Source organism: Athene noctua, chromosome 8 (assembly GCF_965140245.1).
Source record: "Athene noctua chromosome 8, bAthNoc1.hap1.1, whole genome shotgun sequence".
NCBI classification, from domain to species: Eukaryota; Metazoa; Chordata; class Aves; order Strigiformes; family Strigidae; genus Athene; species Athene noctua.
The window spans coordinates 22,163,012-22,188,184 of record NC_134044.1 but is presented as its reverse complement, the minus strand read 5'-3'; the positions used below and the strand labels follow the sequence as shown (position 1 = coordinate 22,188,184).

The window sequence follows — 25,173 nt, the reverse complement described above, 5'->3', positions numbered from 1 at the left end:
GATGGGGAGAACGCAAAACAAAATCCAACCTGATAAAAAGAAGAGCGGAAGCCCAGGGGGAAAAAAACAAAACAAAACAAAAACAAACTGGTGGGGGGAGACTAGAAAATCAAATAAAGCCTTAAGAAGGGATAATAATAAAATGATGCAAACTGTCAGGACCGAGACAAAACACCCCAGTGTATTACGTTAATTTGCCACATGCACGCTGCAGCACGGACAAGGAAGCAGAGCCAAGCAGAGGAGAGGGCACGACCACACTGACCGTTGGAAGGGGTTAATTTTAGCAAGAAAAAAAGCAGTAGAATCTTGCACCGCTTGTGTTTTAATTACACAGGGCAGGGGTTGGGGGGTTATTTTAATCACACAGAACAGCAGTAGGCCCAACAGTACCAGCCTAACAAATAAAAAGTAAGCAGCAATAGGCACATAGAAGTATATTACAGTTCCAAACTTTCACTTTACAGTAGTATTAATGTAAATTAAATCTGACTAACCTGACCTCTGAACATGTGTTTTTAAAAACAGTGCATTTCTTTCTTTTCACCTTGAAAAAACTCCATTCCACAGGCAGGCAGTTACAAACCACAGCTAGGAAAGCGGGAGGCACGTTAAGCACACAAATAAGATTTTACATATTCTAACACCATCAATGCAGATTTCTGGAGCTCTTCAGCAATGTCCAACATACACAAGCCTTGCTGATGGCACAACAGAGAATCTCAGCCTACATAATGGACATACTCTTAGCCGGAGTCTGACACTGCATTTCACATACCCTCCGAGTCTCTCATATGAAGTCATCCATAGCGTCTAAGAGCGAGTCAAAACACATCAGAAGTGTTCTCCCTGGCTACCTCTGAAAGTTTCCATCCCTTTATCCTTCATACAATTGTTTTAATTATTCTTAGCATTTCTGTCAGTACGCACAGGATCTTTAAAAGTTCAGTTTTTTGCCCCAGTACATACAAGCAACCGGTATCTCCCTAACACGGGACCCCAGCTCCGTCCCAGGCACTGGGACAACGAGGGGAGAGCGACGGGAACGTTCTCCTTGGTGCTTCCCCAACCAGCCTGCAGAACCTCACAGAGAGCAGAGGCCTGATGTTTAAGACATAAGCAATACCCATCTATTTTACCAGAAAGCTAAACATCTGTGAGGGCTCTAAGTGCCCAGGCACCTCAACGGTCAAGGAGGCTTTTTGTTTGGTTTTAATGAAACAGGCTCTTAGAACTTAATTTCGGGTGTATTTAGTGTATACTATATTTACTGTAAGAAAGAGTCTTGAAAAAGGCCTTGATGAACTAGAAATAAATAATCCATATCGAAATAACCTTGCATGCGTAGACAGTAGAGGAACCAACTAACATGGACTTTGCCAACAGCAAGATAAACACATTGATATTTCTAATGTAATCAAAGACCATTCAGAATCTGCCCTAGAAGACAGTCACAGAAATACAAAGCATTTTTCTTACAACTCAAACAATTGTGACAAATATTTACTATAATGGTGAAAACTGTTAAAAAATAGTTGGTTTCTATTAATCAGCCACATTTAGATATCCGTTCTTCCTATCAGATTAAGCTTACCGAAACTGCTTAGTAGGCTGTCTCATTGTATTTTTGTTTAAGTTTTATCACAATTCAACACATTGAAGTTTCATATTCCTGACTTTTTTAATCTTACAGAGTGCTAGAAATTTACAGTCTAAACACAACACACCAGATTGTGAAATTTAGATGTGCATTTGAAATGAAGTGAAAAATCAGGTACCACGTCTGCACCAGCAAAACATTTATGTCACTTCCAGGGAGTATGAAGCCCACTTCTCTAAACCTCCTTTAGCTAAACTTACATTAGCTTTGAGAAACAGCTAATCCATTGTTACACAAGATGCATTTCTAGTACAATTTATTTGAGGTCAACATTAAATAGATGATGTGACAACACTGTTCCTCGTTTGCCTCCATCCACATCTGTGCTAACTTTGCTTTAAAAGGACATTAAAAAGTATGAAATCTGAACAAACGTAACCCCAAAGTAATTATGTTACAGATTCACAAATATCATCATGGCAAAACCCCGTATTTTTACAAAGCACTTCCCAATTAAAATTTATCGCTAAGAGTCTGTATTTAGGAATGCATGTTTGTGTTAATATCCAAGCAAAAATTTCTGCACTAGAGAAGAATGTTGACATCCGTACAAAAATTAGCTGTGATTCATTGTTTAACAGTTGTCTTCCCTTTACAGAACACCGCAGACTGAAGGACATATTGCCAAACTGAAAGCACCAATACTTCCTTTAACCTAATATAGGACAAATAAATACACTTCAACAGCTTCTAAATCTTGCACGTCCTACTTTTTTGACCCAGATCTCTTGTTATTTCCCCCATAGGTCTATGCAATATATGCAATATCAAAACTATTTTTTCCCCACAAATTTAGACTTGACCTAAAAGAGGAAGAGTTCTCATCATATCTGTGAGCTAAACGAACCTGGAAGCGGGGGGGGGGGGGGGGGGAGGGTCAGACAGATTAATTTCTGTTAAAATCAATTAGTATTTTAAGGTAAAATTTTCAGCCTCACTTAATACACTCCCAACTGCTGAAACTAATGGTAAAAAGTCTCATTTGTTCCAACAGGACTGTAAGTTAGACCAATATCAATGATAAATGAAAAATAATTAAATCTTTTTATTACTATTTTTACAAGGCAAAAATGTATTTTCAGAAGTCATGCTGACACTCGATCATTAATCAGTCTGCCCAAAAAACACAAAAGAGCTATGAAATTTGTTATTCCTCTCCTCGGTCAGCCTGGACAACTTCTTCCAGGAAATCAAACTGTCTCTTCTTTGCCTGGTACTTTTAGGGAACCATCAAGGGATTGAAATTCACCTCGTGTGTGCTCGCAATCAAGCAAATTCCCAGCGCAGAGTTTGCCGGCGATAGGTCACCCATGTGAAGAGACTGAACTTTTAACACTGTTAATGTCAAATGGATGCAACTCTTAGGGTAGGTTATATTTAGGGCTCTAAACCTTGACAATTTCTGTGGTTTTGGCACTGGGCACAGTATTTAGCACTACATTTTCATGAATAGTAAATATTTGACCCTTAACTCATAACCTTGGGAAAAAAAATGCTCCACGAATAGGCCGTACAGACATCTTTTCTCTATGCTCTCTTGTCACTGCCAGCAGGCACGTAGCTGTGTACAGAACAGGAAAGTTTCCAGAGTCACTTTCACAGTCCTAATTCATAAAAATCTACCATCAGCCTGATGTCAGTGGGGTTCAGTGGCAGCTCTGCATGCAGCTGGGGAAGCGACTGAATCATTCCCCAAACCCCCCAACGGGTTAAAAGAAGCTCTAGCATTAGCTGCGGAGACAGCTGCTTGCCTGCTTTGCCAGGTTGGCAAAACTATTGCCCTGATGAGGGGGAAGGGAAGGCCTACTACTCACACCACACCAGCTAATATTTCTAGTAACACACCTCCAGCTATGTGAACTAACACTCAGTATGTTTGCATATGGCACACGGTTGTAGAGAGTCTCTGTAATACACACACTGAACAGAGATTGAACTGAATCTCAGATCATAAAAGAAAAAAAAAAAAAACAACCAACTGTTTTTTCTCTGGATGATTCTGATTTTTTACTGCTAGACATTACTAATAAACAAGATTGCTCCTTTGCAACATGGAGACTTAAGAATTACAACAATAAACACAAGTCAGGGTACACAACACAGCCTTTTACTAATACCGATCCCAGAAAAAAAAACAGAAACTACACCCTCACGGGAGTCTGCAAAAGCCAGCAAACCACACACACGACTTGATTTTTAGAAATGCTAAGCACACACAGACTGCCAACTTCACATGCAACTGTGGGGACTCAGCATCTTTGAAAATATGACTATTAACATCTTACTTTACAGATGCAGATGCCAGTTTATACTCTTAAAAAGAGTCACGTCTGCACCAAGCAGAACTAGAGCACAAATCAAGGGGCCTGCTGCCCACTCCCACTGTATGCAGCACCACGAAGGGCCACGTGCAGGCACTGAACCAGCCCAAGCGTGACCAGCTTGACACCCAGTCTGCTTGCGTTACTGGTCCTGAAAAAAGGACGTACTAGTCTGATAGCATACCTAGGAATGTTGCTGCTGGTATTCAAGCTCCCTTGTTTAGAAGGACCTTGGTATCTCTGTGTAGCACTGAATGACGCCCCGTACGCTTACATTCAAAGACCAAGAAGGGTCTTTGAATCTCTGAAAGATTCATTGGCTGTGATAATTCTGTAAACTCCTTCTGATGACTTTGGAGGTTCTTTCGGGAGGTTTTTCAGAAAGCTACACCAATTCACCAAGCCTTTTTATCGTTAGTATTATTATTATTATTTCTACAGATGAGAAAGTGTTTTCAAAAGTCTTTCTAGCAACCAACCCATCCAAGTGAACAAGCAAGGGTAAGCTGCAATACTGGGTCATCTCACTCCTTGGCTAGCCAAGCCAGCTAGGTCCTATGCACCTGATGGCATGTGTGTTTTCATTCAGCTTGGAATGACCACTTATTTCTTACCAAGGAAGATTTTTTTTTTTTTTTAAAGAATTGTTATCGATATAAAAAGCACAATCTAAAGGCTGTCACAGAAAACGACATGGTAAAGTGTTAAAAAAATCAATGTTTCGGAGGGTAAGCTGAGTTACTGTTCTATAAATCCTTCAGAACCAAAGGAAAACTCAACTTCCAATTTAAACGCAGCCATTAAGACTCCAGGGCATTTTGTATAAACAATTTCAGCTTTGTTTTCATTACGAGAAGGAAGAAAAGGGCCTTCTCATCTTGGATTAGATACCACAAGGCAGAACCCTAACGAGAAGTAGTTCACAGTTTTCACACAAACTGGCAGAGCGATTTCTAGACCAGATTTCCATGCTTTTCCACCCAATCTATCAACTCTCATGAAATCACAGCTATGCTGCCTTGTCTTCACTAATTCTTATCTCTAGTTAGCTAATTCAATTTCACACAATTAAGACAAAGCCAAAATATTCCCCTACAATTTCACCTGAGAAGGTGTTTCTTATTCCTCATTTCATTGTCATACTTTATCTCGGAGGAAACCAATTATGAGACAAATAAAATGGTCTCCATCTACTCTGCTTGGGATCACCAGATGAACCTTTTTCTAGTAAAGTCACTTTTCATTAAGCTACTTTACAGAAACTAAGACCATCTAACTCCATACTACAGTGCCTAGAAAGCTGCATGTATTTGGGACAGGGGCAGCTAAATGAACAGCAGGAACACAGGAACTGTTTCTTCATCACCTGTTAATTTGAAGGTATTACATTAATGCTGCAATGCAACTCAAAAACACTGAAAAGAGCTGTCAATCATAGTTCCTAATGGAAAACTTCGACACTTCTTCCTCACCTAACACAAACACTTAAATTTATATTTAAAAATGAGCACGCAATGAGTATGTTCTTGCAGTAGTCACTTTTAGTGGAAGCCAAACTCACGTAATTACAGAGTGCACATACACACTTTCACTTCTCTCCCAACCTGCAGCTACTTGCACGAGCTGATGCTTAGGACTTTAAATAGAGTCATTATTACACCCTATGCTCTGTGTGCGTACGCATGCACAAACACACACAGGCACTAAGGATGGTCAGTACGCCTAACAGTATCACAACTCTCAGTATAAACAACATGAATTAGACTGAGTTGTACTTCAGCATGATACGTTTCAGTATCACGATATCGCAGTAGGGACACAACAGAGTCCTGCAGTACACCCTGTCCTCACCCTCCTCACCACAGATCAGACCACTTTATGATCTCCCTATCCTGGTTCAGAAGGGGAAGAGCTGGCGGCAGGTTGTGTCTGTCTCTTCTCCGCTTGCCAGCAGTGTCCTCTCCTGCAAGGTGTCAGAATTCACACAGGCACCACCATCCTGAGCGGCTGTGGGTCCGGGGGAAGGAAAGAGACAGGCAGAGCAAGCAAAAACTAGGGGGTGGTTATCTCTTGGGACTCCAGATGAGCAGAGGAACAGATTAGTGAAGGAAAGGTGTCACGCCTGCCACTGCCTCGGCTTTTCCCTAAACACTTAGCAGCACTGTGAGACCAAAAAAGTATCAGTGTCATGAAAGATTCACATCCTATTGCCCACCACTAATACAAAACACACTTCTGCGAGCAACTTCACAGACATCTGCAGAGCTTATTCAACCAAACTAGACCGCTGATGTTCACAAAGTTGTGTGTGTTTCTTTACAGGACTTCCTGACTTCTGCACGATTACATCCTTGTAGGATGTGGGTCTTTACTGCCACTACAAAATTTATAACAGCAAACACATTCTGACTCCATGTTAAATTAAATTCCAGAACCAAAATCAGGTTAGGTAAAATAACTAAGTTTGCTTTACATTATTCAGATCTGTTCTCCCTAACTAAAAAATATTACCTGAAAACGACATTATAAGCAATTTTGACCATTTCTCCTAATCCATCCAGAGCGTCTTTATGCTTAGGGCTGTAGCACTCTTCAGCATCAAACTCTTTCATGATGGGAAAATGACTATGAAGTACTGCTGTTGGGTACTTAGCGCTTATACCGTGCCTTGTAACTTCAAAGCATTACACAAACATCAATAATTACCATATATAGAGTAAAAGTGAAAGAAGTATTCATATTAAAAAAAACACTCACAGGGAAAAAAATTATAACTACCTGTTTGAAGAGGAAAAAAGCTTAAGCAACAGAATCTCCTGTAATTATTGCATTCTTTATGCTACGTACATGCATTATGGCTGTGCACGTTTGAACAAACAAAAATCATATATTCTTGCACAGTTTTAAAAAAAAAAATAAATTTAAAAGCCCAAAAGCCAAACCCCAATTCCTTTCATACCTTTAAATTACATTTCCTTCCCCCCTTTTCCTGGCGGAGTGAGAATTAAGCCTTATCCAGGTGTTCCCAATAACAGTTTGGGAGGCACGCCACCAAGGTCCCAAGACACAGCACCACATGAACCCTGTTCTCATGGAGACAAATCCACCTTCCCCTAAGAAAACTTAAGGCAGAGGCAGTGTACGGGCTCAGGTGATCTTAGGTAAATAATACGATACATTGCTCTTCCAGTAGATCTTAACCAAAAGAAAAGAAAGAAGAAAAATCACTACAAGAAAACACAGAAAGTTTTCTACAATCGTTTCCAGAGCACCACCTGCACCCTAAGCACCACCACCATAACAGCATGGGCCTTTTTGCCTATGGCTAAGTGGAAAAAAAAACCCTTCAACGCTCATCCACAAACACGTACCCACTTGCTTAAATTCAAGGACACACAAAAGAGTTTGCAGGACCAGTCCTCATTTGAAATGTATTCTGAGAAGGCAGTTAACATACACAAACCCAAAGGAAGGCCCCAAATCCAGCATGAGCCTCACACCAAAGAGCCTTCTTGTTGCTCAGAGCACGACATGGGCCAAAACTGCCCGGTGACCTCCAAACTGGGGTACGACTCAAAACCCAAACATCAGTTTAGCAAATGGTGCCCCTCGCCCTCAAAGGGGCACAAACCACAGCCCCGGTGAACAGCCAAAGGGTAGAGACCACCAACACCAAAGGACCTTGTTCATACGCTCAACACCCTCAGACATTTATTGTAGTAGCGCAGGATAGGAGAGAGTCAGGCAAGCCCAGAATATTTTTTTTTTTTTTTTTACACAACAAAGACTTGGTTCTCCTCATCATGCCTCTCATGCTTTAATAATAAAGAAGGAATACGTTTCGTGATCCCCCCTGTAAATCAGTTAGGAATTTGATTTACACAGACAGGAAAACGAGGAAGTTGAGCACACTGGAGAGTAGTAAAAACTTCACCAGCAAACTTCACTTTCCTACTCAGCGACCTACAAACCAAACTTTCCTCCAGACTCACGTGTCATCTGCAGCAACAAGCCTCTGCCATAAAGCACAGACAAAGTTTGCCGTTTCGGGGGATAAAGCGAGGAGAGACTTTTATTCTCTCGAGCTGCCTTAAAAGGAAATTCGGTGATGAAAGATTAAATTCACCTGGAACAACACGAGGAAGTTTAACCCTTTCGGGGCTACAACAATAATAACAAGCCACATGTCCGTGCTATTGCAGGACCCACAGCCTCCACCGAGAAAACCGGCACGTTGCATCCACCCTGCGAGCCCGTCTCGAAGGTGCGATGCGCGATTTACACCTGGGTTTGGGAGAGGGATAAACCCGGGAAAAGTGAACCCCTGTGAAGTGCGGGGGTAAAATAAATAAATAAATAAATAAATAAAGCGCTTTTTTAAATTTCCCCCCCCCCCCCCCCCAAAGCAGGCCCGCTCCTTGCCACCACGGGGTATTTCACGTTCAGCACTGAACTTCGCAGGAAAACTGATCGATAACTTGGCTGCTTGGGGAAGGGGGGGGGAAACATGGGGTGTGTGTCCCCCCACCCCCATCCAAGGAGGGGCCGGGTTGGGGGCGAACTCCGACGGGCGGGGGAGGGGCACTGCCCCTCCCCCGCCCGTCGGAGTTCGCCCCCACCCCGCCGCCCCCCCCCACCCCGTTTTTCCCCCCCTTTTTCCCCTCCCCCCATAAGTAAATATGCGGGGAGGGGGATGGGAAGGCGCTTCTCCACACAAATCAGGCTAAAAATAGGCCGCTCGCCATGGCTCCCGTGTGCCATTCGCTGCCGAAGCCGGTTCCCCCCATCCCCCCCCCCCCCATTAAATGCTTTTTTAAAAAAAAAAAAAAAAAATAAGCCGGGTGGGGGGAGGGGAGGCCAGCAGCACGAAGGGGGGAGGGGAAGTGGGGTGCCGTTTGCTTTAAAAAAAAAATAAATACACACACACACACACACACCCCGCACCCCAGACTCACGGGAGCGCGCCCCCCCCCCCCCAGCACCCCACAAGCATTAATTAAAAAAAAATAATAAAAAGAGGGGGCAGGGAGGGGGGGGCCGCAGCAGGCGTTTAGGCGGGCGCCCATCCCCCGCCCGCCTCCAACCGCCACAGAGACAAACAGGGCGCCCGCACACACACACACACCCCCCCGCATCCCCCCCACCCCCGGCCCGGCCGCGGCCCCTTCCCGCCCCGCGGGGGCTCGGCGGCGGAGCGCCCCGGTCCTTACCTTGCGAGTGGCGGCGGAGCGGCTGCTCCCCCCGTTCCTTGGGAATGGAGGCACAAGAAATTCACCCTTGTTTGTCTCTCCTCCTTTTTTTTTTTTTTTTTTTTTTTATACAGCCATATATATATATATAGACATCTGTGTGTGTCTCTGTGTGTGTGTGTGTGTGTGTGTGTGTATACACACGTATATGTATCGATAATATATATATATTTTTTTTTATAGCTGAGGTGTCCACACCAAGAGGAGGAGAGAAAAAAAAAAAAAAAAAACGGGGAAAAAAAAAAAAAAAAAAAAAACAAAACCACCACCACACACACACACAGGAGGAGGAAGAAAAAAAAATAACCAGCGAGTAGTGCTGTGATATTCAATTATATCCCGAGCCAGGGGCCGGGGGGAGGGGGAGGGTGGGGAGAGAGGGGGGGGTTAGAGATTTAAGTCCCGAGGAAGGAGGAGGGGGGCGGGGGGGAAGGGAAAAAAAAGTAATATCTGTGTGTGTGTGATTTAGATTGGGGAGGAATTGAGGCAGAATGTAGAAGCGGTTACTGGGGGAAGGAGCCAAGCGGCTCGGAGCAGCCAGCGGCCCTCAGACGCTCCGCGCGGGGAGAGGGTGGCCAGCCGCACGGAAATGGGCGCCAGAGAAAGCGCCGCCGCCGCCGCGGGAAGGGAGGGAAGGGAAGGAGCGGGGCCGGGAGGCGAGGCCAGGCGAGGAGGAGCGGGGCCGGCTGCGGCGGCCGCCCGGCTAAACAGACCCGCCGCCCTGGCAGCGCGGGGACCCCCTGCCTCCCCCGCTGCCTCCCCCTCTGCCCACACCCCGCGCTCCGCGGGCAGGCGCAGCGCCGGCCGGGCTGTGCGGGAGGGGAGGCGGGTGCGGGGAGGCCGCCCGCGGCCCTGCCGGGAAGGGGAGGCCGCCCCGGGCCTGCCGACGGGTGCGAGGCCCGAGCCGGAGCCCGCGCCCGGGGCGCCGGGGCTCGGACCCCGAGGGAGTGGGGGGGAGCCCCGCAGGCAGCCGGGCGGCGTGGCGGGGCCTGGAAGTTTTTCTAGGAAAGCCATTAATTGCACTCCGCTGCCAGAAGCGCTTATGTAAACGCAGGGTTTAACGTGGCGTTCTTACTTGGGGTTGTTTTTGGTAGCGCATGGCGGTTGGCAATGGCACCTGGCGCTGGGGATCCTGCCCCGCGCCGTGCGGGGCTCCGTGTGGCTTGACGCTTGCACCCGGGCCCGTTACTGCGTCTGCCCTGTAATTTTATTTAATGAAGTGAAGCCTCTACACTAATAATGCAGTGTCCTACCTGGGTGCTGTCCATTTTTAGATCTGAAATCCCATTTATCGTATCGCAGGTTAGTTTATATTCTAAAGCGAGCTATGTTAATCGAAACCACATCCATCACTAGGCAGTCCTTCCCATCTTAAAATGTTTTTGCAATAGCGTTTCACGCTCTTGGGCGTTGGTCCAGCACTCTCATGTCCGGACACTGGCACTCACGCCGAGTCCCAGTGACCACAAACCATGCTCAGATCTGATGGCAACACCAGAGGCCGTTCCTCCTTGGGCCAGAGGCTCGCCACGCGCCCAGGCCCACGTCTGGTGCTGCCCGACTGGGGCCTCCACATCACCGTGCTTCTGCAGAACTGGCTTTTACTGCAGCTGGCAAAACAGGAGAGAGATGGGCCACAAACATAGCTTTTACTTTTTTTTCTTTTATTGGGTTGGGGGTTTTTTTTTGTGAACAGAACTTGGCATTGCAGGAGAAATAACTAGGCCTTAAGGCAGCCATTCCGGACTTAAAGGTGGATTTTACTTTCAGCCTAACGACTGGTACACGGCAGGTTTCACCTGCCCAAGCTTCATCTTGCAAGCAGATGGGACCCCTCGACTCCATAAAGCCTGGATGAAAGCAGGTGGGTGGGTCTCTGCATGTAGGATCATCTCACAGTGCTCATTTTTTTCAGGACCAGGCCCGTGCACTTTTCCTTCTTTTATGAAGAATAAAAATTAAGTACTCAGAGAAAATAGATTTTTTTGCATTGCAAAATTATTTAATTCTGAGAAAGCCCTGGGCCTTCAATCCATTTGCTTGAAGAGGCCTGGGTTATATGAGGAAACCAAAGCCTCTCTAGAAAGCCAGAGAGCATATTTGTAATTGCAAACCACTTATGTTCAACGTTTATTCCTGCAGTGATTTCAATGGCCCAGGTGGGCAACTTTCTCTTCCCAGTAATGATGCGTAGGTGGTCTGCTTTAGGTATGTAAAGAGGCAATAATTTTTGAAGACTGTATCAGGTCCAACTCCGAAATGTGACCACTTTGGTGAAAGTTGGGAAATTTAAAGGGCGCAAGGGACTCATTAACACCTTCCTGCATTATCATTTCAGACCTGTCCATGCTTCTAAAGGAGCTGAACCTCTGGATACTCTGAATGATTTATTTCCCTGGTAAAAGAAGATAAGCAATAACAGTGGGTGGAGGAAGGGGGAACAGGAGTATGTACGTAGCCAAAGGCAAGAGGAAAGAAGATAAGGGACCTCTTGCAGGGGCTGTGGGACACCAGGGGCCTGACGAAGGGTATGGGAGGAGCTGTGCAAAGTCCATGAAATAGGAAGGGGAGGTGTAACGTTCAGAAAGCTTGTGTGAGAAACGGAGGAGGGGAAACCCCTCGAGTGTGCGTTATTTGGCCCACAGGAACTACAAACACCGTCTTCCCATCCATCTGCTGAGCAGCGACAACGTGCTGAACTGAAGTAATCTGGCTGAAGGTTTTTGTGGTCTCATGTTCTCCAAATGTGCAGTCGGGACTCCGGGGTGCCAGGCTCTCCTTTTTAACATCGTGATGTACGCGACCGGGTGATTACCCAAGTATACGTTCTGCTCTGCTGAATCTACCCAGTGCATTCTGGCAGATTTATGCTGTTATAATTCTAACCCATCCATTTTGTTCTGGTTTCCCTTTATGAAGGCAAACACCCCACGGGACTGCACAAAGGCCTCACTTTCCGTGATGAGCTTTAGACTTTGTAGTTCTGTTGCCCAAATACGCAGCTGGGCTCAGTTACCAGGGCCACTTCCAGAGCATATGGGAGGGAGGTTCTCGCTTTCAGAGGTTTCCAAGAACAGATGTTGGGTAACACAGGGCAGTTGAGCAGGTTATGGTTTACGGCAGGTTGTTCAGCGAGTGAGCTGAGCTTAGAGAGTTGGCTTTGCCTTGGGCCGGGAGAGTCACTTTTAAACAATAACTGTTGTTATGTTTCCTTTGAAACAATAACTGTTGTTAAGTCTCCTAGTAGTGAGAAAGATGGGACAAAGCTTTTGGATCTAGACCTGGACCAGGTCTTGGTTTATCCATGTGTTTGAATAAAAGCGTGCCCTCAGAGTGCAGATGTTCTGTGGCTTTGCCATCCCAACTACTGGAAAGTCTTCTCATGGCCATATTTGTAAGACACATCCTTAAAATAGTTGAAATTACTTGTAACAACGAGTGCTTGGCCTACTAAGCACATATAAGCAAATATTTGCAATAACTGGTCCAGTGTTTGCACGGCACCAAGCACACTGCCCGGACTCCATAAATAATAATACTTGGCACTCACAGAGTGGTTTCCATTTTCAAAGCACTTTAGTCATAACCCTTGACACCTATATGGCCTTTTACATCTTTACAAGAATTAATTAATCCTCACAATGTCCTGTGAGATAGGTATGCACTGCAATAATAACAATAACAACAATTAATAATTCATGCATTCTACTCAAAAATCACTTCAGGGATTAAAATGCATGTGTAATACTTGTTTTTTATTAACATTTTCCAGCAAATAATAAAAGCCGTGGTATTGTGTTAAATCTATATAATATCTATCCATAAATCTTCTGCAGATCGGGGCGAGACTGAAGGCCCAGTGAGATACCAGTAGTACATCAGGAGGAATTAGATGACTGGCTTCAGAAAAGCAAGTTCAAGCCTGGTCCACCACGCAATCGAAGAGCCGGAATGAAACTTGCCACACATGGCAGCGTGTAAATAAAATACTAGCAAACTAGGAAAACTCTTTGTTCATTTTTAGCTCTTGCTTATGCAAAGGCTCCCCCAGTTACAGCACATGTGATGGGACCCCATCCTATACAAACACAGCACCAAGAAGACCCGAGCACTCACTGAGTGAGAAATGGCAGTGACTCAGCACCGCGTTGTGCAACAGGGAGAGCAGGGACAAGTCTGGCCAACACCGGGGCCAACCCTTTCCCTCGTAAAAATTACCATACTGCCTTTGATATGGAGGCAAGCCCCAGTTAAACCGGATATTTAAACAAGCGGGACTTAAACCCTGTTGACTTAAACAGAAGAACCGGTAGGCTCCCACCAGGGGAGCACCCTGGCTCCAGGGGGCTGGAGTCAGGCTCCCTGCACCAACAGTCCGATTCCCCACGAAAGATGCTTTTTTCAGTTGCAGTCCCAAAATGGATTAATGTAAACCACAAAGGCACCCTTAGTCTTAATAATGCTGCCTGCCAGAAAACAGTGGGAAAGAGTAGAGATAGGTACACGCACACCCTAGCAACTTCCCCATGACTTCCACCTCTGAATCTGGAGCACTGAACAGTTAGGGCCAGTGGCCTTCCATACTCTTAAGATTTACTTTCCCTTAATATGAGGAAGATATCTACTTAAACAAAATAACCTCTAAATAATTTGTCTTTGTCTTGTGCATACCAAGAAAGGAAATGGAAGTTCACCAGTTTGAAGGGATTAGCTTTATTCTCTCTGCAGTGCTGACAGCGACTGTTTGCAGGAGAGGACGTGCTGGGGAATGGACTTGTTTCTGAGCAGGGAGCATCTTCTGCCACTACCTTCCTCAGTAAATTGATCAGTGGACACTGAAGAAAATTCATCAGTAATTGATCAATGGACACGTGGTAAAAAAATGTCTAACACTGCTGGTAGCGCTACTACTTATTTTTATCAGTTGCTTTAAAGTATACATGGACAAATACATTGTAGATCTCCATAAGGCAGAGAGGATTCAATCCCAAAACAATCATCTCATTGATACACTTACCCAGATCGATCTTGGAGGCTTCTGCTTCCCAGAATAAACAGCAAGAGCAGAGGAACTGCGTGACCAGGTGAATAGTCCTTCATTCATAGAGAGCTGATGAACTGCGTGATCCAAAGCCATGAAGTGGCTCTTTCAGAAATTTCAGGACACGAGTTACCGCTGCTTAGACCACGTTTAGCACTGCTGTAAATCGGTGGTGGTAAAACACGTGAACCAGTTAGCACCTCCCTGGTATACAGACCTACCTTCAGTGGGGAGCGGGCTGCTCATCCCGGCTCTTCTGCATGGGTGCAGTTTCATGCTTCTATTTTTAAAAGCTACCAGCAGGCCCCCAAAAAATAGCATGGCCCACAGATGACAAAGCTAAGAACTGCTGCTGCCGGACTGTGATATTTACCAAACAAAGCCATTGGCCTTATTGTTTTATTGCTGCTGACCTCCTGCCCAGAGGCCCAGCATACCCTAAAGGCTTTAAGAGGAATACAAATGTGTGTCTGAATGTGTCACACCAAGGAGAGCTTTCAGATCAGTGCCAGAGGAACATATTTTTAAAGGAAAAGTGAGAGAAACAGAGGAGGAGAGGTTGCCAGCTGCTTCAGCCCCCTTCAAGCGAGGGCTCCTGCACCTTGTCTTCCTGCAGGAGAATGGCTGCTCCCACTGAGGCACATTTCCATTTAATTTTTGGAGAGGCAAAACAATGGGTTTGTTGCTGCAGTCCCAGGGCCTCCCTGCCCGCAGAGGGCTGCCATTGTGGGCAGAGGACGCCACTGTCCCCCTGGGCTCCCAGCGCGGTTCCTGGCACAAGAGGGAGGACGAAGTGAAAGCTGTCCCGGGGCCACCAGCCAGCCCGATCAGCATCGTGTTGAAAGCCCTGAACGTCATCTCTTGCTACCCAGAATCTGGCCCCAGGAGGATTCGTGGATATTTGGCACAATTGTGGAGGAGAAAAACGAGCGAACAGCACGGAAAGATGCTGATACAGACCTGACTCCGGAAAGCAGCACGGACTGACCCCAGCGGCTTTAGTTATCGCAGGTGCAGAGCTGCAGTTTTGATGTGGACTGGGGGTGTTTCCTTGAGAGGGGATGTTCTGACAGTGGATACCATGACAGCAGGCAGGCTGTTGTTAAACAACCTCTCTGCGAGCACACCCGGCAATGCAAGACCTGACTGCCTCGGAGTTCCTGTAGTAATTAGTTTAGACACAGCGAGCTGAGTTAGAGGCATGGGAACAAATTTATGTTTTGGCTTTAATCGCTCTCTAAGGATTGTTTTAACTTTTTTTCTTTTTTTTTTTTTTTCAGTTGGATATGTAAATATCCACATTTCTTAAAATGGAAAAAAAAAGTTACTTCTCAAAGAGAAATACTGAAGAGGCCCCTGTTAACTCCACGGTTATGGCAAGCTCCCTTCGCAGCAGGGTTGTAACTCTGATGTTACATCCTACGATGGCTAAGCAAATCCAAACTTGTTTTATTTTAACAAGATTACGAAAAAGGGTGTGTACCAGCTGCTATCACACACCTCTGAAGTTTCAAGCAAGACATATCTGGCTCTTGTATGAGATCAAAGCGGATTATCTCACAGGGTCAGGATGTGATTGCAAAAATTCAGTATTGTAAGTATCATCGTGATTCATAATATAATCTACATTACTCGGTATAATTACTGCAGATTAAATAAAGGCAAAAGTACAAAAGGTATAGTATTTGTTAGGTATTTACCTTTATCTCTGTCACATACTATTTTAATATTTCCTGGCAGCCCAGGAATCCAGCCAACTTGAAAAGGATTTCTTTTTCTTGCCCATACTTAAAGCCCTGCTTTTCTTTCATTATTACCTACATTGTTCTGGTTCTTTATGGGAGCGGAGGACAGAGCCAGGACTGTTTGCTCTCTAATCAGAGGCCTGAAAGACTCCTCATGTGGCCTTCAGCAAGCTGTTTATTATCAGGGCATGAGCTTCCATCTATAAAAAAAGAGAGGACTAACACAGCGACTAATGATGATGATATTATTGTTAACACATAATTATCTATCTCACAAGAAAATTGGGAGGGTAAATTAGTGTTTATAAAGTATTTTAAAGATGATAATATTATTTATGTGAGGACTATACTTTATGTCCTGAGGACAGCAACTGTTGAAAACCACCTTCTAATTAGGTTTTGCTAACGATAGTGTCAAAAATGTTTAGAAAAAAGATATCAGTAGGTACATTCAAAAGTCCCCATTTTTTCTTATTATTATATTATTGGTACCAGCTGATTTCCTGTAGATATGTACGCTGTATGCACATCTACGAGACATCAGGCACTGTTTTCTGGCATATTAAATGTAAACTGAATGAAGTAGATGGTAGTGCCAAAGCACACCCTGCAGTACGTTATTAGACAACTTGCTCCAGTGATTAAAGCCCTGGAAGTCAATAGAGGTTTTGCAGTTGTTGGGTTTTTTTTTCCCCCACCCCGCTGGGCTAGGATTTCATCCTGGATCTCCAGCCTTGTCTTTCGCTGCATATCACTGATGTGCTTAACACTCAATTAAAGCACACCCTGGTTTCATTTTATACAATCCCTTAGCTGTGAAAGGGTGATTGCAGGGACTCATCAGAAGGAGCTGACTGCAGTCCAAGTCCAGCCAGAGGGATGACTTTGCTGGGGCCTCCCGTATTTCCCCTTTTTTAGTCAATTATCTACATTTCATTGAACATCCATTTCTTTCAGTTTTATTCTTGAGGAATTCTGATAACATATCAAACTTCCCTGAGCTGGTTGTAATCTTCACCCCCTCCAATGCGCACCGCGACAACATTAACTGTGAATGGCTGCAGTAGATTAAGCACCATACTTCCACAAAACATTTCCAATAGGAGACCAAATTTTATGAGCTGTGTGAGCATCCTGTGTAACATTTCTAGCAGGTACATAAAACACTTCGGGGTATATACAGAAAAAGACATTTCACTGGGTAGACCAGTGCATTAGAAATAGCTCTCAATCTTTCACGGTGCTAGATGTGTGCCATAACATGAGACCAAAAGACACACACACACAAAAAAAAAAAAAAAAAAGAGGGACAGAAAAAAAACCCAAAGCACACAGTGGAAGAATGAACTGAGAATTATTTCCTCAGCAGAGCCAATATTTCCTACAACACGGCTTTCTGTGAGTCAGCCTTTTTGTGCCACAGAACTTAAAATAGCAAAAGTGAGATAACAGTAGGCTTGTTGGAAATAGAATTTTTCAAAGGATACCAAAAAAAAGAAAGAACAACTTCTGGACCTAGAGAGTAGTGATGAGCATGGCGGTGATCTGCTGGTAATAGATTATCGTAAGAACATGTCAAATAATCCTAAAAAAGGTTACATTTATTTGAGATTGTAAAACATGGTAAATGCCAGGAATGTGGGAAGCCCACAGCCAGGGATTTCAGCATCTCCCCATCCCTCTTGCAGCGCTGAGGGCAGGGAGCACAGCACCCCGACTCCTCTCTCCCTCTCCAATAAGCAGGAGTGAATTCATCTCAACCCCCACACCTCCTTTAATTTTGCTTACACTGCTGGGAAGCCCTGGGCCAGCAGAAAGGAACCTCAGGCAAATTCCACACTGATTTCACATAGTTCAGGACAGAGCTTAATAAATACATGTAAAGGAAAGGAGAGAATTATTTCTAGAGGCAGAGTGAAGGAGGGGTTGGGCTAGCAATTGTGTAGACTTGTTGGCCACATCCCAGCCTTCAGTGGTTCTTCAAGGGCTGTGCCTGCCAGAAATGAGTTTAAAGTCTGGATGAAATGCATCTCCCACCGTCAGCTTCCCTATTTGCTTACATGATGTGCAGCACACCCAGGCAGGAGAGTTCCCACCGAGAGCAAAGATCATGCACCCGCCGGTAATTCTGCACTGTCAACTAGAAGCAATTAGCATGCAGAAGGGGTGGAGCCCCACCATGGCCTCTATAAAAATTAAGATCATTACTATGATGGACCCAGAAAGGAAAAAGGCACCCGATGCATCCCAGCTTTCAGCAGAGCTGGGGCTGTCTCTTCATTACTGGCTTAAGTGTCCTCTGCAAGTGCCCCATCCACCTCAGCTTTCATCCGCTTGCTCACAGTCCATATGGCTAATTCCCTCCATTCCCCTATATTTAGGTTCAAAAATCTAACATTTGCTAACTTAATTGAACACGAGGCATTTTGCAAAGAAGTGGCCCCATGCAGATACATGGAATTTGTCTTTTATTTTTCATTTCTTCCTATCAAACGCAGGTCCCGTTCTGCAAGGCGCTGGGCAGAGACAGCTGCACCAGATGTGTAACGTAAGCAAACAAAGCCGAGGCGCGGATACTGCCCGGCTTTACACAGCAGGTTATTTTTAAAGCTAAGAGCAAAACCTCCGTCTCCTGAGCCCCATTGAGGGGAGGCTCGCTCTGGCCAGGCTGTGTCTCGGCATTCAAATCCAGGAATTTCTGTGCGAACGCCTTCTCTCCCTCCGTTGCTCAGGAATTTTTATTTTAAAAAGTCTACGAGGACATAAAAAACTTTTCATTTCCCACATCCTGTCATTAAGCAGCTGTACTCTGAACAATGAATGATGACAAACCCAAGCAACAGTTTTAACTGAAGCAGGATTACACTTGGCATTACTATTTGTTATGTGGCTTACTGGACAGCAAGACAAATGTGTACTTCTGCTACCCTTTCCCACTGCCAGCTCCGTCCCCTATTAATACATAACGGCACGACTGGAGGGAGCAGCATAGCCACAGCAACTGCAGAATGAGACCCTGAAAAATCAAATGACATCTGGGCCAGCAAGGGCTGGGGGTCTGCAGTCTCAGACAGGACCCTTGGTTTCTCTGGGCTGCGTTCTCACCTCTGGCACTGGTCTGGCACTATCTGATGCTTCAGCAGGAAGAAAAAGACTCACACAAAGCTTCTGGCCCATGGTGCTCTCATAAACATATGGGGAGACAGCTGTCCTGACCTGGGGTGGGGATCGCCTCACCAGAGAATTTTAACCAAAACCCTGCTCCATTGCACTGTGTTATTCTCTCCTGAGTAAGGTGAAAACGTAACCAACCCATGCCTGATTAATTATCACACAGTACTTGCAGAGGTTTAAGTAATATCACTTTGCTCATGCATCCTCTAAAGCCTTTCTGGTAATGATGATACATTGCTGTTAACAGTAATGCCATTTAGAAACTGGAGGTACAAAAATATTCACTGAGGATGTTGCCAACTTTACACAAATTGATGGGAATGTATAATCGCATTACTCTGTACCAACGTGGTACTTGTAAACCAAGAGGCTCAAATTGCTGTACCCATCAGGGCAGACAGCCCCAAACTCCATAGGAGGCTGCTGAGGGACCTGTGCAGCGTGATCCCTGACCAGGGGCTGAGTCCGGTCTAGCGAGCAGCTCAGGACAGAGGCAGGGTCCAGCTCACACCAGCTCCTCCCCGAGCCCAGCCCCAGGCTTGCACAGTGGCACCCAGGACCCCCTCACCAGCAACTCAGCTCATGGATGGGGACACAGATTCTGCATATACAAAGCAACATTTAGCAATGTCTGCTTGGAAACATTCTCGGTTCCTTCTGGACTGTCTTTCCATGCAAACACAAGACTCATTCAGCCCGGGTTGCATCCGCAGGCCATCAGGAGTCAATGGGATCATTCATGTTCCGAAAACCACGCGCACACTCGAGTTGCTCCTTGGGCAGTGGCCCGGGCTGACACTACTGTGTGCTTCCAGCCCAAATCATTTCAGCATTTGCACACATTCCACCTCCCGCGAGGTTCATGGGACTTCAGTAAACATAAATAATAGCAACTTTATGGCCCTGTTTCAAGTCCAAGATTGCAAATGGTATTTCTATTTACTATTGAGCATCTATTTATTCATCACATGCATTAGAAAATCCATTAAAGAGGAAATTAGGGACCTAACAACATGCACCATCATTCGAACCCGGTGGTGTTTCAGAGACAGGCATCGAATATAGTTCAGCACTTACATCTCATCTCGTCCGATGAGTCACTCCAGGTGGGAAGCGGCGTGATGAGACAGCCTTATTCACCCTTCGCGCCAGGAACTGGCTGGCAGAAAACACGGCTGTGGGGCTGCACGCAGCTGCCTTGCAGGCAGGAGAGGCAGCGGGGGCTGCGCCACGGGCAGAGCGGAAGCACCCGCAGGCAGGCAGGCAGGCAGCGGTGGGCAGGGTGAGGGCAGCCAGCTGCCTGCTCACAGCCGCTCTGCTGGGAACAGGGGGGGGTGGCTGCGAAGGAAGGGACAGCACGGTCTGCTGTGCACGTGTATATGTATGTGTACGCATATAATACGTCTGTTTAGAAAGCCGGAGGGAACTGCAGCAGATCTGCCTCGTAGCTCTGTCTGTCCTGCAGGTGCAGCAGGACAGTGACTTACCTCCGGCTCTACAGGGAGTCACAACTCAAGGGCAAGACGATGACAGCAAGTGGCACCTTGCTGTAGCCAGACCTGAGTTTAAGCACCAACTTACCCTTGATCTTCAATAGCAGCTATGAGTTGGCATGTCCCCAGCTCCTTCACATTCTGCCATCACAACACTACAGCAAGGGCAGGTTTTCTGATAGGACTTCCCATCCCAGATCTCTTTCAAACAGCCAACAGCAGCCAAGCTTCCCAATCTTACCATTTGCAGTGAGCTCCATAAATTGTTTGAGTGCCAGTGTTGTTGTCTATATAAATCTATACATGAACTGTGTCTTTGTGCTGCTCCATTTCATTAAACAAGCTGAACAATTCAGTAGCTGTTTTTATGCCTTCAGGCACTTGGGTCATCTTTGGTTTTTACTCATCTCAGAGTTCATGTTTGCAATGAATGGCTTTTCTCCCTGGCAGGACGAGATAAAGTAAACCATAAAAATCTACCCAAGTGAAATGGCTCCCACCAGCAAGGAGCAGGGAAGGGGCAGAGCTGGGGCTCCCCTTGCATCATACTCCTCCCTTTGCCAGCATCCACTTTCAGGGAGCACTGAACAATCCCCAAATCTCCCTGTTTAGTTCAACATGACAGCAGAAGCCAGGCCAGAATTTAGCTCCCCTGACACTGGTACATCCTTCATTCCCCTTTCAGAAGTATAACACAGCAAAGTCCTTTTCTTCCTTGGCTACATAGCAGTGGTGTTTGCTTCCTCCACACCCCAGCAAGAAAGATTTTGCAGCCTTTAAATGAACTGAAAAGATCTTGACCAGAAGCTCGGTTCAGCAGCTAAGAGCCTGTCACACATCAAATCCCCATCGCTTTCAACAGGCTCCGTGATACTTTTGCAAGCAACTAACATATAGCTGCAAAACATTTAAAGCTTTCTAATAAACGCTGTGTCCCCCTCTTCACCTCACACACACACAAACTTCATTATTCTAATTCCCTGCTAAGCTTTCTAACTCCTTCTTACATCATACGATATAATCAGCCATTTGGCCCTGAGTCAGTATTTCCATGAAGCAGAGTCAGTGTAAAAAGCTTTCAAGGCACTGGGATTGTTTTTGCTTCTGTAATGCTTTAAAAATGCTATATCTTGGGACTGAAGAATATTCAGTGAAAACACAGCATTTCTGGACGCCTTTCAGTTCTCGCATCAGAAATGCTGGCGTTGAGAGTGAAATTGTTCCCATATTTGAGCTTGGTACCAAAACATCAAGTTTTTATTTGTGAAGTTTATAAAAACAAATTACTATGGACTTGAATATATTAATCATGGAGAAACGGAAACAGCTCGATAGGACTGTCTAGCACCCTTTGTACTTTATATAAACAATAATAGGTTGCTGTTTACCAGTGGCCACACCAGATGAAAGCAATTAAAATGGTTGCATGCGTATTCAAAGCTCAGAGCAGTATTAGTGCATCCCCATACACCGACCAGGACTGACTTTGTGTGCAGACACAGCAGCAGTTGCTGCCCATAGTATGCTTACCCAGAAACATGCCCAGGTACCCTGTACCTAGACTCTATATGGAATAAGTGTCCATATATACAAGATACCTGCCTGAGAGCTGCTGGGTTTCACGGCGCTGGGCACACCACCAGCCACTGCTGCCCCTCACCTCCCCCCTGCGCCCGCAACGAGCTGCTGTGGGATGAGCAGGAGCAGCCCGTGGCCAGGACCCAGCCCCTGCCAGCTGTGGCCGTTCTCAGGGGGCAGACGAGCACGCTGCATGGCAGGGGACGCCAGCAGGCACCCAAGTACCCATCCTGAGCCCTTTGGGATGCAAGCAGCCTAGCATCAAAATGCCAGAGCCCGTGGGTGAAAGAATCCCTTTGGGGATCTCCTTTCAGCTGGTCTACAGGAATGTTGTCCAGCTTCTCAGCAGACACATCCCAGCACCCTCTCTTTATCCATAACAACACAGGTGCCACCGAACGCAGCGTGGGGACAGGGGTGACACATTGTCCGTGTTGTTTGACCGCTGATAAATATATTTGTCATCCCTGCTCATTGCACGTTATTACTCACCACTACCCAGGTTTATTTTGCTTTCCAGGGGAGGAGCGGTGGAAATGCTGTCAGACTAGCAGCAAGGAAAGCAGCACACAGGCATTTTGGCGTATTTTTGTCCATTCTTAGCCATTCTCTTTCTTCTGTTTTTAGAAGCCATCATGAAGCAAGAGAGCAATTTTTGCATTGGTTACAAAGATTACACGACACCAGTTGTAACTGCTGACAGGTTTAAATGTCATCTGAGAAAAGGAGCAGCAAGAAAGGCTGTGTTTTGAATTTTAATGGGGAGCAGGAGCTGGTTGGATATTGCTGGTTTGGGGCTTGCTTAGGAAAGGACCAGTAGGTCTCTCTGCTCTGAAGTGATGCACACAGCCAACAGGAACAATATTTTTTCAAAAAATGGGGGTTTTGTAACTGAACTCTTTAGAGAGACAGGCCTGATTTCCTATGGAAAATTGTAATTTTTGTCCAACAAAAAAATATCTCTTTTCCCTCATGGGGAGAGCTCCCAAGCCCAACCTCATCCCTGATGAGGCATTGTGACTGGGAACATCTTTACTTCCCATTTGAAAGGCCATCGTGGGGTCACATGGGACGTACAGCCCAGCCAACAAAACTCCCCAGCAAAAAACTCCCCTTGGGGAAATCTTCCAGTTAAAACTTTAAGCTTTGAATTGAAAGTTCTGGACCCAAAATCTGCAGGTTTCAGTAAAACTTCTTTGGGTAATTTTTTTTTTTTTTTTTTTTAAAGTCCAATAGAAAGGACTGCTAATCATTTCTCTTTCTTCTTGAGGTAGGGGTGAGCATGTGTCATCTCAAAAAGAAACCCAAATAATAGCCCCCCAGTTTACATCTAAAAAAACCCTCTAAACTTTTCTGCTGGTTATTAGGAAATGGTAAGTTTTATCTGCCTCTTACCATCTCAGTACTAAGGGGGAAGTTGAAGAGTTTTCTAAGAACTTCTTAAACTGACAGTGAAAACTAGCATTAGAGATAAACTGTGGTATCTGAAAATCAGAAAATAGCTTCTCTCCAGCTGTCTTATCAAGTAGCAGCACAGAGCTGTGAAATGCACTTATTGTGTAGCAACTGAAGAAAAAATTTGGGGAAAACACTGGGAAGCACGAAGCGTGTTTTCGGCACCCATCAACATGTATGGCCTCCATCTGAGAAAGGAAAAAAAAATCCCTAAACTATATAAGAATAATACCGGAATCAATGATTGGATGGGATTGAAGAGGTTTTTTTGTTTTGTTTTTTTTTTTTCCTCCTTATTTTAAAGAAATGCTACCAGAGCCCGCAGGAGAGCACTTGGCTGCTTCTGGGGGAAGAGCAGGGACTGGCTGTGGTCCCTCTACCCAAGGTGTGTCAGCACCGTGGCCACTGAGTGCAGCCCAGCAACCTGCATTTTCCTCAGTAATTTCCATACATATATATATATCCACACAATAGCAAATCCGAGTAGAGGCCGAGTCCTCCACCCAAGACTGCTGACTTTGCACATGAGTAAGCCATGATGCACGGCTGCCCCCCAGCTCCCTGCACCCACAGCCCTTGCCCGTGGGGCTGCAATGCTTTCCAGCTCTCCAGCTGGCAGAGGTTTTGTCAAACTCAGCTTGGCTGCCAGCCCGCTGCCTCCTTGGCCCTCAGCATTCAGAATTCATGGTCCTCTTGCAGGTTTTCCAGAGTTATGAGGGCTCTTCCCAAGCTCAGCTGTGCAGGCAGGCCCCGTACCCCCAAATTTAGCAGCCGATTCACCAGATAACAACTGAGACCACAGAGCAAGTTGCTTAGGTATGAAAGTGATGCACAATCACCCCAGTTTTGGCACTGGCTTCACAGCGTGTGTGGCTGGAGATCAGTCCTATCCCATGTGTTTTGTTACTTTTCATGGCTACACCTCATCACTGTGGCCATCTCAAACCAAAACCTGCTAAAAAATAAAGCTACGTCCATGGGGAACCCATCCCTCCAGGGGACATCCAGGTGACCATGGTGCAGAGGGTGGGCTGGAGCCCATGTACCCTCCCGAGCCAGGAGCCCGTGTACCCGCCGGGTCCAGGGGTGCTTGTGCAGTCACCCCCTGGGGCTGGAAGCACCCCCCAGCAAACCGAGGGGCGGTCCAGGTCAGGGGACGAGGAACAGCTATCAATGCCTCGGATGCTCCTCCCTGAGCAGGAGAGGGAACCCGCTGCCGAGGCAGGCAGCACAGCACAGGCGGCTCGGGCAGGGGACACACTCAGCACTGAAGAGCTGCCACCCACGGCAGACGTATGCACCCACACTGTAATATTTCTGTAACGAAGAAGCTGAGTCCTCTGAATGTAAACCTCAATAATTTTTCGGGGGGGGGGGGGGCAATGAATTTTAGGGGCCAATTTCCAGTACTGAGATCACCCCATCTAGACACAGTCAGCCCAGTGGAGCCAGTTCAG

At 45.8% G+C, this 25,173-nt stretch overlaps 1 protein-coding gene and 1 long non-coding RNA gene across 5 annotated transcripts in view; one reads left to right on the top strand and one right to left on the bottom strand.

Moving 5' to 3' along the window:
- TBL1XR1 (TBL1X/Y related 1) overlaps window positions 1–20,401 on the bottom strand; it is a 130,801-nt gene extending 110,400 nt beyond the window's left edge. For 2 of the 4 annotated variants that reach the window (XM_074911691.1, XM_074911694.1), the window contains exon 1: window positions 20,268–20,401. The gene's annotated coding sequence lies outside the window, so the exon portion shown is untranslated. Of the gene's footprint in view, window positions 1–9,191; window positions 9,282–20,267 lie in introns of those variants that run through there. The other 2 variants (XM_074911688.1, XM_074911689.1) reach the window with 1 other exon arrangement.
- On the top strand, window positions 9,874–15,837 carry LOC141963077 (uncharacterized). The gene is made up of 3 exons (XR_012634043.1): window positions 9,874–10,532; window positions 11,001–11,094; window positions 13,067–15,837. It is a non-coding gene; the product is annotated as an uncharacterized LOC141963077 (long non-coding RNA).
- Window positions 20,402–25,173: the final 4,772 nt, after the last annotated feature.